The 15,198-nt window shown below is 43.3% G+C and overlaps 1 protein-coding gene and 1 long non-coding RNA gene across 3 annotated transcripts in view; one reads left to right on the top strand and one right to left on the bottom strand.

Annotated features, from left to right (window-relative positions):
- The window catches only part of IL15 (interleukin 15), an 82,522-nt gene that overhangs the window by 18,323 nt on the left and 49,001 nt on the right, over positions 1-15,198 (bottom strand). The window contains exons 1-2 of one of the 2 annotated variants that reach the window (XM_082237780.1): positions 11,433-12,480; positions 7,519-7,644 (exon numbers count right to left, since the gene is read on the bottom strand). The gene's annotated coding sequence lies outside the window, so the exon portion shown is untranslated. Of the gene's footprint in view, positions 1-7,518; positions 7,645-11,432; positions 12,481-15,198 lie in introns of those variants that run through there. The other variant, XM_082237781.1, reaches the window with a different exon arrangement.
- Positions 2,097-15,198, top strand: part of LOC309540703 — a 50,715-nt gene continuing 37,613 nt past the window's right edge. Inside the window, exons 1-2 of the long non-coding RNA XR_014223400.1 lie at positions 2,097-3,563; positions 7,033-7,179. This is a non-coding gene — a long non-coding RNA (uncharacterized lncRNA). The remainder of the gene's footprint in view (positions 3,564-7,032; positions 7,180-15,198) is intronic.

Genomic DNA, 15,198 nt, shown 5'->3' with positions numbered 1-15,198 from the left:
CTCAGGAGAAATAAAAAGGCTAGAAAAAGGAAAGAGGCAGCAAGCTTCTTTCTGGGAGCCTGCACATTTGCATGGTCTCATAGTTTGGCTTATCGTGTTGTGAAAATCAACTATCCAAGGAAAGAAGGGATGTATTCTAGAAAGGAATATTTGAAGGTATGGATATCCACGCTACTTAAAAGTACAGTTTGATACTAAACAGTAGGTTTTGCCCTCATTATGCAGTGCTTTAAGTTATTAGGACATTTAAATGAAGGAATTACAATATTTATGTGGCACATAAATTATGAATCGTTTTCTAAGGACAGCCATAAAACCTCAGGCATTTGCAAGTCATTTCCCTTTGTTGGTGAGCAAATGTTCAGCAAGTTGTAACACTTCTCCCATCTGAGTCCTCCCCACCCTTTCGGAATGAGCAAAGAATTTGTGCAGGTTTATATGGGGTGTTATAAGAACAAATGTGAAAAAATGAAGATGTGAAGTGATCATGTGTGATCAGCCCTGCACTGCCATAAATCTATGTTCCATTCTGGTGACATGCTTTAATTAAAAATAGATGCTGGCAACAATCATTTTTAAGCGGCAAGATTATGTGCCACTTCTCATAATGTCAATCATGCTCAAAATGGAAATAAAAGAATAAGACAGTTTCAGCAACTGTCAGTATGCTGCTAAAAGTCATTGATGTCAATTGTACTTGGTGATTTAGTCATGCAAGTATCCAAAACAAAATACATTAACTGCTAATAGGTAGAAATAATTTATCTGTCATGTAAGATGCAGTATTTGGTGACCTTTTCAGGCATTTAATTTTATCTTCAGCAAGATGAACAATGAGATGAACAGCAAAATGAACAATGAATATTTGATATTTGTTTACTGAATATAGCACAAATTGGGATGAGAGAATGCATGAAATACATAGGCTTTGTGCTTTTGGGTTCTGTACTGTGAGAGACTGAGGTGTCTTTGAGAGTTTATATCCTCTGGGCATAGGGGCCAACTCCCTGGGGCCCTGGGTGCCCAAGCACCCACAAAATTCCCTATGAAGGGGTCGGGCACCCACAAATTTTGGTGCCAGGGCCATGAACACTGCATGGCACCCATGGCCCCGGGCACCCATGGTCATGGGGCCAAGTTGGCACTCCTGGGTTTGAGGCAGGTGCAGAGAAGAGATGGTTTTATGCCCCAGGTGAGAGATAAGGTGGAACACTGTATACCATATAATTTGCTCAGATGGATGATAGGTGTATTTATGGCAGGTCCTTTGAGATCTGGCTGTCATGTGTTGATGCCTGTGTGACCTAGAGGCATGATAAATTCTGTGTATGGACTGTTTTAGCAGGGTGTTCTATGTACAAGATGTGCCTCAGGAGACAGAGATTGGATGAATGTTGTAGGATGGCCTATCTCAGTGATTAAGAGGAGGAGCAGGCATAGCAGAGGGAGATTATGAAGGAGTGGTGATAGGTGCTTGTGCCTAATATCACCCACTGAGTTCCCTCTTATTTGTGGTACTTATCAGTGCTCTACCACTGCCCCCAACAATCTGCTGGTTCTGCTGCTGAATTCCATGTTGGTTCTTGATAGAACCAGGGTGATTCATTATTTGATCATGAACAAATGGGCCAACCTGACATGGCCAGATTTGACTCAGCTCTGTCCACTCGGTGCAACATCAGTCAAGGACTAGTGGGGAGGTATTGCAGTGGTCCATAGAGGTTCACTTCCTGTATTATAAGTATTGCTGAGGGGGGAAGTATCTCATATTCATTTCATATTGTGAAAAGGTTCGACTTATTCATGATATTGAGCGGAAAGCTTTCTTAATTCACTAATTAAAGCATATGACTTTTTTTGTAAATAATTTTTATTCATAACAAATCAAACCAAATCTTGCCACATAGAAAAACACCAATACAGCCAATTATAAAGTCTGAATTAAATAATTTCAAAGGGTGACTTCCCGTGTTCTGAATTCCAAGAGCTACTGTCCTTCATTTCTTTTCAGCTTTCTTCCCGCATTTCTCAGTCAATCAGTCTCTGGTATACGACTCTCCATCTTGTTTTGTTTGACGATTCCATATTTCTATAATCACGTAGGAGGCAATTTTTTATTCCATATTGTTCTCAGTCTTATTATTTGGAAACACAGTCCTCTTTCAGTAGCCCCGCCTTTCTCTACCATTTCTTGCTCTGGGCTTCCATATAAGGTTGAAATTAATGACGCCATGTTGACTTTGATCTCTCATAACAAGCTGATGTTTCAAGTTCTATACCATGGGGTATACTTGACAGTCAATAAATTATATAAAGATTGTTCCCAGTTTCTCCAAAAAATAACCACGCTCGCTCTCCAGGGCCCTGGAGAGCTAGTAGGCATCCAGAATTCACCGTCACTCTCTTTTCAAACATATATAATAATATTCCGTGTGAGCACATGCATTTTTTGCAAAGTACATCCCTTTTGTAGTTCAAATTATAAAGTATCTTCGGCCTCAATCAGATAAAGGAGGTTCCTTGTTTTCCTTTTTCTTGCTGTGTCACAGCTGCTACCAGCGCCATCTTTCCTGCTCAGCCCAAGCCATTTTCATATCTGATCTTATTCTGCCAATTTTAATTAGGACTCTCCGCCGAGGACCGTGGTGCCATACATCCAATTAATTTTGCCCCTCCTAGGTTTCCTTTAGGTAATTAATTCTTTCTTGGTGAGGTTCACCAAATCATGAAATAGCTGATATTGAAGGAAGGTGAGGACAGGTGACCTCACCTAGGCCCGAAGTCACCCCCCCCCCACCAAAGCAGGCTCAAAGCTTCTCAAAACTTTTCAAAATCATTTTCTCAGCAGCTAAGCATCAGAAACATTCCGCTCTGCTGTAACAAAGGTAGAGAACAGTCCATTGTTTCTCAGGCCTTTCTCATGTCTTCTGGCCTTGCTAAAGAACCACATTGCAACTTACTTTCTGTCTGGGAACCATCCCAGAACAAGAGATTGAAACATATCTGAACATGCTGAAAACCCCTTGGCTTCTCACACACACCCCTTTCCTGGGAAGGGTGTCAAGAGTCCACAATAGTCCCAAGACAGCTTTCTGTTCATGGTCAGAGGAACTCCTGAGGGAGGAGAAAGGGGGAGGGAACTGGAAAGGGGTATATATGCTTGTGCACATGATTGTGAACTCGTGCATGCTTTTTGTGACTTATCACACTTGCTCCTTCTACCAGTTCATGGATGGTAGAAATAAAAGCCTTTTCTCCGAAACTATTCCTTGAGTGTCTGTTGACTCCCACTTCCCTTTCCCAGGCGCAATATTTTTCCCACCCGAGGGCGAAGCCTCATAAGGCTACATTTCTTGGTGCGTTGGCCGGGAAAAAACAACATTCCCTGAGGATAAGGGATGTGGGTTCAAGGCGTCCCTGCGGTGAACAGCTCGGTTTGTGTCAGCAGTTCCAGTGCACATCCTGCCAAGTTCATGGGAGGAATTGCCACCCATTCCTGAGTGAACACACTGCAAGGACCGAAGAAAAAGCAACGGCCGAAAGAAGGTACCTCGAGGAACAAGGTAGGCTCCACGGGGTATAGGTGGGAGCAAGCTCCACAGGGTTAGGTGGGAGCAAAGAGAGTTTGATCAGCTCCGCCAGCAGGGTAGAAGAAGTGCCACTGGTTTTGGTTTCGCCCAGAAAAAGCAGGAAAAAGGTCTCTTGGGCCCCACAGCCTCAATCATTCCATCACCGAATTACTGGCTGGCTTTATGTCAATAATTCAAAGAGCGCCAGTGACAATCTGCAATTGTACCTTCCCAGCCCAAACCTGAGTCCATGCCAGGAACTAATTCTGGCTGCAATGTGGGTTTCAGAAGGGGAAGGTAGTGTCTCTGCTCACAGACGTGTGTCTGCGCCCCGTCAAAGGAGATGTTCAGCTGACCTAGCAACAATTGCAGGAGGCAGCTCCCAGCTCCCACATTTGGGGACAGCATCAGTGGCCTCAGTGGAAAGGATAGTGGCCCATTTTGGGACGAGCCTTGAAGAAGGCTGTCCAAAGATTAAGAGGGGGGAATGAAGGAAGGTGAGGACAGGTGACCTCACCTAGGCCCAAAGTCACCCCCCCCCACCAAAGCAGGCTCAAAGCTTCTCAAAACTTTTCAAAATCATTTTCTCAGCAGCTAAGCATCAGAAACATTCCGCTCTGCTGTAACAAAGGTAGAGAACAGTCCATTGTTTCTCAGGCCTTTCTCATGTCTTCCGGCCTTGCTAAAGAACCACATTGCAACTTACTTTCTGTCCAGGAACCATCCCAGAACAAGAGATTGAAACATATCTGAACATGCTGAAAACCCCTTGGCTTCTCACCTCCCCCCTTTCCTGGGAAGGGTGCCAAGAGTCCACAATAGTCCCAAGACAGCTTTCTGTTCATGCTCAGAGGAACTCCTGAGGGAGGAGAAAGGGGGAGGGAACTGGAAAGGGGTATATATGTTTGTGCACATGATTGTGAACTCGTGCATGCTTTTTGTGACTTATCACACTTGCTCCTTCTACCAGTTCATGGATGGTAGAAATAAAAGCCTTTTCTCCAAAACTATTCCTTGAGTGTCTGTTGACTCCCACTTCCCTTTCCCAGGCGCAATATTTTTCCCACCCAATGGCAAAGCCTCATAAGGCTACAATATAACAATTACAAAAATACAGTAGCCGCTCACCACATTAATCAAAACACCAAGATGGGAGTCTTTTTGAAGTCCAAAGCTTGACCTCCAGTGACTGTGTAGTTTAGCAGATTTTCCTTTTATCTCTTTCTGCCCAGAAAGATTTTTGTCCAAATCTTTTTGATTTTTAGAAATCAGGTATTCCCCGCTCGAGAGATTGACCCCAGAGAGTTCCCAGTTTGTGCCATGCAACGCCCAGCATCTTAGCCCCTCCATCTTGTTACGAGAGGCTGATAATGGACGATCTGCGGGTGGCTAAGCTCCCCTACCCTCGGGGGGGGGGGGTTGACAGAGCTAATTACACTCATATTAGCCCTGGATTTCTGGCACTACTTGGGGTCCAGTCTCATGGGTGGCAGCCATTTCCCTCAGCAGAAAACAGAAAGTCTGATCTGGGGACATTTTTAACTAAAAAAGAGGTTGCATTTTTGTTTATAAAGTGCCTTAAAAGTAAGCAAGCATGGAACAGAAATAAATACGGACAGTGTCTATTTGCCTTCTAAAAAGAATGTTAAAAGCTGCAAAAAATATAAGAAGACATCTGACACAACAGGAAAGGAAACAGAAATGGAGGGGAAATCTGAACAGTCATTTAAAATCACAGGTAGCCTCTCAAATCATTTTAACTAGGAAATCAATGAATTTGAAGTTTTCTAGACATCTAGAATTTTGCTGTTGTTATTGTTCTCTTGCCAGGCTATAAATCGGATCCCAGTGCTCATACCAAAAATTATGTGACACCATTGAAGATTCTACAATGAAATAAGTTCACAGTGTGCCATAAGCAAAGTGACAGGTCACATTGCAGCAAATCTGAAGATCTCTGCAATTGCAGGGTATTCTCTGTTCAAGCTTTTTAATGTTTACTGTTTTTTATTATTGAAGAAGAACCAGTGTTTTTGTTTGCTCGTTTCATATTGCTCTATTTCACTTGCATTTTGTTCTACACAAACTACGTAAAATGCCTACCAAAGACATTATCTCATTTTTCAAATTCTTAAGGATCTCATATATAGATAAAAGTCTTCAGGATGCTTACTGAGAAGCAAGCTCTACTAAATTACCAGTAATTAGACTTACTTTCAAATAAATACATTTTGAAACAGGATACATGAGTAGAACTGTCCCAGGACCCAATTAAATCTTAAGGGCTTTGGACATTTTAACCACACATTCTAATGCATGTATATGCTTGATGTGTGCTCGAAACTTCCTCAGCAAATTTGCTTATCATATTAATTTATTATTTTAAATACAGCAATGTGTTTTTACTTTTTTATTTTAAAAAAAAGTTTCTGAAGAAAATTAAGTTATCCCAATTCTCTGATTTTGCTCAGTGTACAATTTCAAATAGAGCTGTTACCAAACTCACAAGGTTCCCAAGGCAAAAAAAGCCACAAGGCATAACAGGTGCATAAATCATAATAGGGCATTTTGCTTTGCCAGCAACGGAACATTTCTTACTCTGCCAATGTCCAATAGATTAAAGCTCCCACACAAGGAACTGATTTATCTTTCTGGTTCTTTTCGCTTAAGGATCATTAATCACTAGTAGTAGTCCCCAATTTAAAAGAAAGCAAATTAAATCTAAGCTTATCAATAAAATAAAGGCAATTCTTCTTTAAAACATCTGCCAGTTAATATTCTATGGTTGTCATATTTTGTTTATATTTATATTTTCTACTTACAAGAAAACAGGTGGTTATTAATACCTTGACTGTGAAGAAGAAAACAAAAGACATTTCATTTTGTCTCATACACCAGGCATTAGCAAGATATTTCATTTCTCTACATATGTCAGACTTTAACTTTGGCCTCAGATATTAGCTAGAAGCAAGCAAAGCATAATTTTTGTCTCCCCGGAAACATTTTAACCCAGCTCAAATGGGGCAGAGCGTAAACTTTCAACCTTTCTGTTACTTCTTAATGCTCCTTACTAATCACCCATAAACACTACACTGCAATGGTCAGAAAAAGCTACCAAGAGGCTGCTAGCACCCAACTCTTGTGACTTTGTCCTTTTTACTTCCCTAAAAATTGTACTGACCAAGTTAAAAAGCAGTTACGAAGCTAGAATGCCCCCCCCCAAAAAAAACCTCTCCCAGACATTCCATCACCTCCACCATGAGCAGAAAAGTAGAAAACAGCATGTTGCCATCATATGGCCATATGGATTTATTATGCTAAATGATGAATCTGTCTTGAATTAGTGCCTTACTCATCTCCCCGTATCCACAGGGCTGGATGTAGGCATACAAGGGAAGTGATGAAGTGAGAAACTGACTCTCCTCTTGCTTGCTTGCTTGCTTGCTTGCTTGCTTGCTTGCAGGAACAGATTTTACAGACAATGACAGACGTGTTCATTGTCATGGACCTAGAAGCGGCCCCAAAACCATACTCTGCGGACATGTGGGAGGAGTGGGCCAGGAACACAACCCCCATGCAAACAGTGAGTCACCTGTATTGCAGTAAAGTGGTAAGTGGTCATCTAACTCTTCTTTAACTGTTTTAAACTATTTCCTCTCAACCTCAGTGAGTTTCCTTGAGAGGATTCTCTACTGATGAGGCCATGGTAATAATAATAAATAATAATAATAATTTATTATTATTGATACCCCACCCATCTGTACTTAGTTTTCCTGTACCTGCTGGTCAAGGCCAGATGGCTGGGGAGACCTTTGGGATCTGCTTATCTTAAGTGGCTAGGTTTCAGGGTGGTGGAAATCAAATTCTGCTGTGGGCAGAACTTGGAAGCAGATTGGGGATAGGGTGGCAATGTCTACAATCAAAGAGGATAGGGACAGACTAGACTCACCCTTGCAGATTCTTATAGGCTCTCTCAGTTCCAGGCCTCTCCCGTCTTTTTTCACACAACTCTTCTTTTCTGCAGAAGTTGTGCCTTCTTCCTGCAGGCTCTCTCAATTCCAGGGCTCTCCTCTGTCTGTTAATGTAACAACAATAATAAATACTGACTGCAGGAACTGGGAATTCCTAGAATACCTTGAATGGAAACCTGTGCCCTACTTTCTGTTTTGTGAGACTGTCAGACACCACATAGGAATAACAGCCGAGAAACTATGTTGGGAGAGGTAAAAGAATTCTAACTTTCACCTCTAACCTCCCTAACACAACACCACCTACTGGTGCTTATACAACTAAGACCATGCTAACCAGTTGTCATAACATTTTAAATTAAATTCTGTACTGGCTATTAACATTGCTAGACTGTGTGTTGTGTGTGTGTGTAAACTGTCTTGAGATGTTTTAATAAAATGCAGTATATAAATATTTTGAATAAATAAAAACACCAGTGAAGTGGTTTGAAACTAGTGTTACCCATCATCAACATATTAAGTAAAAATTCAATTTAAGGCACCCAGAGTTTTGAGTCACGTTTTCTTTAAAAAAATGGTGAAGAGCAGCAGAAATATTTGGGAGCTAGTCATTTGCCAGCAGGAGATGTACTATATAATTAAACTGTCATCCTTGTTGATAGCTTATTACCAGCAGGTAATAAGATATGTGTGTCATTACAAGTCATTGTACTGTATTTTATGCTGCAAGAGATTAGGGTACGTTTCCAGTGACAGAACAGAGTGAATGCTTAGAGATTGTTGCCATTATGGACATTATAAATCACAATCTACAATTTAATAGTTTAACAATTATCTACAGTGCCAAAGCTGGAAAATTACTAGCAATGAATGGCTGCTTACCCCACTGGTAAAAAGTGAACGTTAACGAGCTGTAGTGAAAGAAATCCCTGAGGAATGGTAGAAGTGGTTTATACTATTCTGCTCTAATTCTGTACGTATAGCCACATATGCAGATGAAAATAAACTACTGGTTGTATTATAAGTACAGTTGTAAGACATTAAAGGGGAATTGACTAGAACCAATCTGTTTCTCAATAAAGAGGTGTTCACACCACAACTACATGCATAAAAGGGTATCGTCTTTACTCTCAGTCTAGGGTGAGATTCAACTAAACTTTACACAGGGTAAACCTATTAAAAATAATGGACGTATGTTCAGTTCAAGTTCATCCAAATGCACTTCTTTTTGCATAATTATTTATGCCTGCCCCACAGCTATTAAACACAAAAGAGTGCTGCTCTCCCCTAATGCCAACCCTAAATCATGTGAAGAACTCAAGGTAAGAGTTAAAAGGAAAGAAAGCATTAATTTGGGAACCTTGGAAATTTGTTTTTAAATAAATAAAATGAGCAGGGGTAGCCCATCCCATTTCACTGCCTGAAATGAAATGAGAAGTTGTCCCCACTCCACCGAAGCCTCACTTACAGGCTGTAGCAGCAGCTTCTGATAATATCTCATAGAACTCTCGTGAGATTCTGCAAGTTCTCACCAGAAACCGCCACCACGTAACCCTGGCAGCAGCCCATAGGAGTGTTATCCCATGAGATTCTGTCACCTGAAGCAGTTGCTTCAGCCTGTCTCACGTGTGAGCCGGCCCTTAACATGAGCACCAGTAATTGTACAAACCTAATTATTAAAGTGGGCAATGTCCCACCTGTCCTAATGGACCGGCCTCCACCAAACAAGCTTATCTGGAAGCATCCATGTTGATTTCCCTCATGTAGCTGCTAAGAATTTACATTGGCTAATGGTCAAAATAGATTGCTGTGGTTACACAAAGACAGGAAGAGGTAAACAAAAGTAATGCTTTACCGTCTGTTAAGATGGGTGGGGTTACACCTTCATGGTGTACTCTAGGAGTTTGTTCCTACAACACTTTGTTCTGTGTACACACCAAGCCTTTCTGAGCCATACATATATCAACACTTACATAGAGAAACATATCATGACATAAAAAAAGTTAATGTATGTATGTTGGGAGGGGGTAAACTGGTCCTCCAAAGGTGCTAGAAATACAACTCCCATCACTGCTGACCATTAGCCATGCTAGCTGAGGGCTGGTAGGGGTTGTAGTTCAATAACATCTAACCACCTCATATGTAAATCAGTTGATCATGATCGTAACTTCTATAATGGGAGCAGCAGTTCCGTCCCCCCATTGGCTGCTATCAAGAATATGCTGATGGAAACAGGCACCTGCTGATATTACAGATAAGTAGGCCTTGTTGCATGTGAAATTGCCTACTGCATTTATATACCATTTCAAGGTGGATTACAACTTAAAATACCAGCAATGAAAACACACAATGATGTAGTAGTAAATTTAGAAGTGCTTGAGTTCAGCACAACAGTCCCCTTAGCCATACCCCTATGGCCACACCCAAACTATGCAAGAAAAAATGGACTTTCAAATGTTTCACGTTACATAAATTCATTGGGCCCTGTCACAACCCCAGTATATCCAGAGTGCAAGTGATTGAGTGAGAAGGAGAGGTGGCTGCTCCTTCTGTGGCCAGCACTCTGCTACAGTGCACTGCCCACAAAGAGCAAACAGACAAGAGAGGGCCACTTGTGCTTAACAGCTAGCACACAGGCCCAGGTAGGGTGGACAAGAGAGCCACCGCCTTCTCCTGCTTATTACACTACCCACCCACTCCCCTTGCCCCTGCAAAGCGGCAAAGCTCAGAAGAGGATGCACTTCTAGCAGAGGTGTACCGAGGAGTTGGCGAAACTGCTTCCCCACCACCACCAAAAATCAACTATGGAATGTATGATATTTATGTGTATAATGACATGCTGCCTCTGCTGCGGCGACATCAAACGGCACAAAGGCGTGTGAATTTTTCTGCCCTTCCTTCTCACCTTGCCCTCACTCCAGACGCTTTTGAGTATTTGGGTCATGTAAAATGTAATTTCTAATGTGGCTATTGCAATAAAGTGATTTGGGGGGGTGGGGGTGAACAATGCAGCTCTTTGCCAAGAGTGCAAGGGACCCTAGGTAGTCAAGGGACCTCTGACTACTAGAGGCGGAGAAGTCACTGGCTGGGGCAGGCAATGGGATGGGAAGACAGGCTGCTATGTACCTTTTGCCTTTCCTCACCACCAGTTCCAGCTGTTTCATGCTAAACTTAGCCGGCATTACCATTAGGCACTGCCACCCCCCACCATTATATTACCTTCAGTGCTGACTGACTATTTTAAAGTACAGAGAAAAACGGGCGGGAGAAAGAATGGAACATGGTCCAGGAAGACTGGGGCGGAAGGGAGTGTGCGGGAAGAGGGCATGCATGGCTGGCTGGCTGGCACACACCCATAGTTATTTGTAACTTTCGCTTGTAAATATGAAAGGCAGAATATTCGTGGGGTTAAATAGCCTTACAGGAAAGGGGGAAAGTTATGGGGAGTCTAACTTAAACAAACCCAGCTTCAGAAGCCTGTTGCGGAGTTAATAAATGCAGGAGACGAAAGGCAGAACCATCTTTGGCTGCGCGTCAGGGGCGAGTGAGACCAGCAGGGAGGTCCGAACAAGAAGACGTCGTCCCTCCAAGCGCGAGAAGATGAAAAAGGCGCCTGGGCTGCTGAGCCGAGACTTTCCCGGGGTCATGCGTGTTCATTTTCGCCTCAGGTGACAGGAGCCCTTCTCTCCGCCGCCCGTTTTGAACTTTCGCTCGCGTCAAAATAAAGGCACGCCACCGGGGTCAAGCGGGGCATTCGCGGCAAGTGACCCGTCAGAGCGCCGCGGCTCGGTCCCTTTCCTCCTCGCCCTGCGGAGGAGCTGGGTCTGGAAAGCCGAGGAAACTCCGGCGGGGCAAATGGCAGCAGGCAGGGGAGGAGGGGGAGCGAAGCGGCTACCTGAGAACAGCTGGCGCGCCCAAGGGTCCCGGCCTCTGGAAGTCCCACGAAGCGCGTGTCCCCGAGGCGCGCGGGCCGTCCAGCGCTGCATATACTGTAAAGGGGAAGGAAAGGGAGGGCAGGGCAAGGACCGGGCGGCAGTCCCTCCTTCCCTCCGCAGCGGATCTCAGCGGCTCCCTCTCCACACGCCAGGCGAGTCCCCGCAACGGGAGGAGAAAAGTTTATGTCTCCGGAGAGCCAAGGGGGCCGTTCTGTGGAGAGGCAGGGGCGGAGAAGCCCTCGCGTCACGCGGGAGTCCCCGAGCGCGCAATGTTTGGCGGGGTCCTCGAGCGCGGCTGAGGAGAAGCGGTTCTCTCCTGCCGTCTCTCACACACAAATAAACACACGGACAGACGGGCGCTCTGGCGCTGTGCAGAAACGAGCGGGCTTATCGCTTTTCTGGTGACACGACGACACAACCCACGTTGCGTGAGAGACGACGGTTCCGAAAGGGCGCGGGGCGGAGCTACTCCTGACGCCACAATAAGTCTAAAGTGCCCGCAAGACTTTTTCTTTTTCTTTCTCGCCCTCGTGTCCCTACAGGAAAAAGAGGGTTCTTGTGACACAGCTAACCCGCCGTGGTTTGCCTCCTGCTTCGCTCATAGACTCACCTATAGCACTTTAAAAAGTGATGCTGCCACAGTCTTCAAGGCAAGTGTAGTAAACGTGGTGCCCGTGAGATGTGCTGGCCTCCCATCAGCCCCAGAGAGCATAACCAACCGCCGTGGATTATGGGAATTGTAAGCCTTCAACATCTCGAGGGCACCAGGTGAGCTACCAGTGCTTCAGGCAGACAGGATATTGTATTGTTGTCTTGTTAGCAAATGCAGCAGGAGAAACCCCTGCAATGAACAGACCGGCAGCTGGGGAAAGTACTTTTAAGGTTATGCCACAGTCAACCTGTAATGCTGGTGGTCAACAAAAGAGATTTAAAGACTGTCTGAAGGCAAATCTAAAAAAATGTAGTATAAGCACTGACTACTGGGAAACACTGGCCTGCAAGAGCTGCAGTTGGAAAACAGCCTTTACCAAAGGTGTCATGGGCTTTAAAGGCACTTGAACTCAGGACGAAGGGGAGAAACGTGCTAGGAGGGAGGCATGCTTACAAATCCACACCGTGATCAGCTCCCACTCAGAAACCAATGTCCCCACTGTAGAAGGACGTGTGGATCCAGAATTGGCCTCCACACTCACTTACGGACTCATTGTTAAAACTGTGTTTATGGAAGACAATCTTACTTGGCTACGAGTGATCGCCAAAGAAAAAGACGACAGTCAATCCCTTGGTGCACACTATACTTAAACAGACATCTGAAGCACTTTCTTTCCCTCACAGGATTATGGGCACTTTAGGTTGCTGGGGTCCGCAACTCTGTGAGGGGTAAAGTACTGTGCCCATAATTCTTTGTGCTTTAAAAGTATACAGTGTGTATACACTAGGTGCCATAAGACTCTGAGTCAATGCAGCAAGAGAGAGTTCCTGAAACAAGACCAACACACAGACCAACCACACTTTCGCTTGTCCCATGATTTTAAGTGAATTTCAAGTCATAGGTCCGATAATGTTTTGTTTTGCTTTGCTTTGCTTTTGTCCCAAGGTTTTCTTTGGGGAAATCTGCTGTTTATCACTGAATCAGAACAAAGTCAATCAAGTTTTCAATGGCATGCCATTAGTTCCAATACAGTGGGTTTTCCTGGGGAAAGTGGCAGGACAGGAAAAAACACCTCTTGGCTCTGTGACTTGACTCACTTGAAATTATAGGACAAATGGCAGTGTGGGTGAGCCCATAGCTAGCCGCCTGGCATTTGTCTCCTGCTACATTGGCTCACATACAGTTTTTTAAAAGGGGGTTGTTTTGCCAAACCACAAAACACTTAGAAATGTTTTCTTTGTAAACCATCTGCGCTTCACTGTGTATGTGTGTGTGCTTTAGAAAAAAATAGTGTTTCATAACAGAGCGTGCCAATGTTTGTGTGGCTAGAAACTCATTTCCCTCTTCCTGGGTCATGTTTTATTGGTCAGCTGCTTAGGCTTGCCCTGTGAAATGTTTACAACTTTTAGCTGCTTATTTAGACATATTTAAACAGTTCACTCCACTTCTGTTTTTTTTTATGGAACTGGATACTGTTTCTATTTCTTCTTTAAAAAATTCAGTAACTTAAACATACACTTTTGTGGGACTAGCAATTAATATGGAATAAACACTACTATGGCACACCTAGATTAGAATTCCCATTTCATCTGTAAGCATGCACTGGAAAAAAATAGACAATATTGTTTCTTTAACCATTCTGATCTTTAGTGAAATTCATCGCAGAAAGGAGAACCTCACCTTTTGACTTAGTTGGCAAAACTAGGGAAATGCAGAGGACACTTACCGGTAGAATGAGCCAACCAACCAGCATTCATTATTGCTTTGTTCTAATCATGAGACAAACTGTGTGCACACATCCCAGCAGGTTGCTGATTCCATAAGAAAGACCTAGACCATCAGTTCTGGTCATGTGCTTACCCTCTTACCTTGGGATTGTCCATGGAATGCATATATCTCCTGTTTTATTTGTTGCATTACCCCGTTAGTGCATCAAGCAGCCGTGTGCAATGGGGAACAGTCATGCAATGGGGAATTATCCAGCTGCAAATCCTGTACAAATGCTGAATGATGGTGGAAGTGGTCCAGGCTCTCAAATCTTCTCTTTAAGTCTAGTTTCAGAACAAAGGAGTCAGCTGATACACACCCCTAGTATGAAAGCTAATGTATCCTGTCGGTTTGATAAGACTGAGTCAGTTGTGGAAAGTCAACAGGCTGACTGTTTAAGCTTTTCATGATGATTTGTAATATTATTGAAAATGTTTTATTTTTCTCCTCACTCTGGGAAATGGCTAAACAATTTGATTCTGATTTATATGTCATATGTAAGAGGACCAGCCCAGTCAAAACTATGCACTTGGACCTAAATGAGAAAAATGAAGCTCACCTACCATAATTTTTTTGAGGCTGCAATTTACCCTGGGTTTATAGCATTTTATAGTTTGTACAAAAATAATGAAGATGTCTAATTTTGAGCATTGATGTTTTAATGTCATCAAGGTCATTAATTCAATATTAAAGGTAAAGGTAAAGGTACCCCTGCCCGAACGGGCCAGTCTTGACAGACTGTGGGGTTTGTGCGCCCATCTCACATTTATTGGCCGGGGGCCAGCGCTGTCCGGGGACACTTCCGGGTCACGTGGCCAGCGTGACATCGCTGCTCTGGCTTTCTGTTTAGCTTTCCAATAAACAAACTTTTGTGTTCACTATCATGTCTCTCTTTTTACAGCCCACAGGCTGCAATGTGAAGCAGCTGTGGAAAGAGGTATGACCTGGGATTTTTAATGAATGGGCTATTTGACTATACTAAGATAGATCACAGCAGCCAAAGGACAATGAATCAAAACAAAAGATGGGGAGATGAAAAACTAATTGACAAAACTTAATTTTGTCAAGAGTAAGAAGGAATACCTCAAGTGTCATTGACTGACTGTAACTGGAAAAAAGCAAACTAACCTTTTGAGGTTAGCATTTATGAGGTTAAAATGCATTTGCTCTTTAATTTTATAACAAGATAATGCATAAACAGTTGCTAGAAGTATTCAGAAGTAATGCAGGTGTCAGATAATATCATGTTAAGGCATGCCTGCAGTGCCACCTGCAATCCCCCTGCATTAAATTCACATTCATTTTCT

Source organism: Podarcis vaucheri (genome assembly GCF_965113315.1).
Source record: "Podarcis vaucheri genome assembly, chromosome: 9".
Classification (NCBI taxonomy): domain Eukaryota; kingdom Metazoa; phylum Chordata; class Lepidosauria; order Squamata; family Lacertidae; genus Podarcis; species Podarcis vaucheri.
The sequence above is the reverse complement of the archived record's forward strand: the minus strand, read 5'-3'. Positions and strand labels throughout refer to the sequence as shown.